A 606-nucleotide genomic window follows, 5' to 3' on the forward strand; every position below is an offset into this window, starting at 1 on the left:
AAGAAGTTGGCCACCTTTTAAGTGTTTGAACTGTAAGAGGGAGTTTCACTTCTTTTGAGAGAATAGGAAAGCCCATTCATACAAGAGCCTGACAGAGAGAAGCACATTTAGGGGTTGGCTTACTTGGCAGATATTTTGGTCCAATGAAAAAGGCAAATCTTCTGACTGAAGGCCCTGCCATTGCCCGTGAGTGCTCTGGAAAACAAGAAGTTCTTTCAGCTGTTTTCATTCTTCAAGAGGAGGATGGGGGCCGGCCCGGTGGCGCACTGCTACAGTGCGCTGCTTGGGAGTGTGGTGGCGCTCCCGCCGAGGGTTCGGATCCCACATACAGACTGGTTCCAGCTCACTGGCTGGGCGAGGTGCGGGCACAACACCGAGGGTTGCGATCCCATTGCCAGACACGAAAAAAGACAAAAAGGAAAAAAAAAAAAAGAGGAGTATGGGGATGCAGGAACATACAAACTTTCCAATTCCAGAAGAAGTGCTTCCAGGGCTCTGAGTTGAGAGTGACGGTCTTGTCATTTTATCCATTGGCAGAAGTCTTTGGCTATACCAAAGTAGTAAAAAAACATTTTTGAAAGTTACCACTGCTCTGATGACCTTAAC

The sequence above is a fragment of the Galeopterus variegatus genome, unplaced genomic scaffold (genome assembly GCF_000696425.1).
Source record: "Galeopterus variegatus unplaced genomic scaffold, G_variegatus-3.0.2 Scaffold5574, whole genome shotgun sequence".
Taxonomy (NCBI): domain Eukaryota; kingdom Metazoa; phylum Chordata; class Mammalia; order Dermoptera; family Cynocephalidae; genus Galeopterus; species Galeopterus variegatus.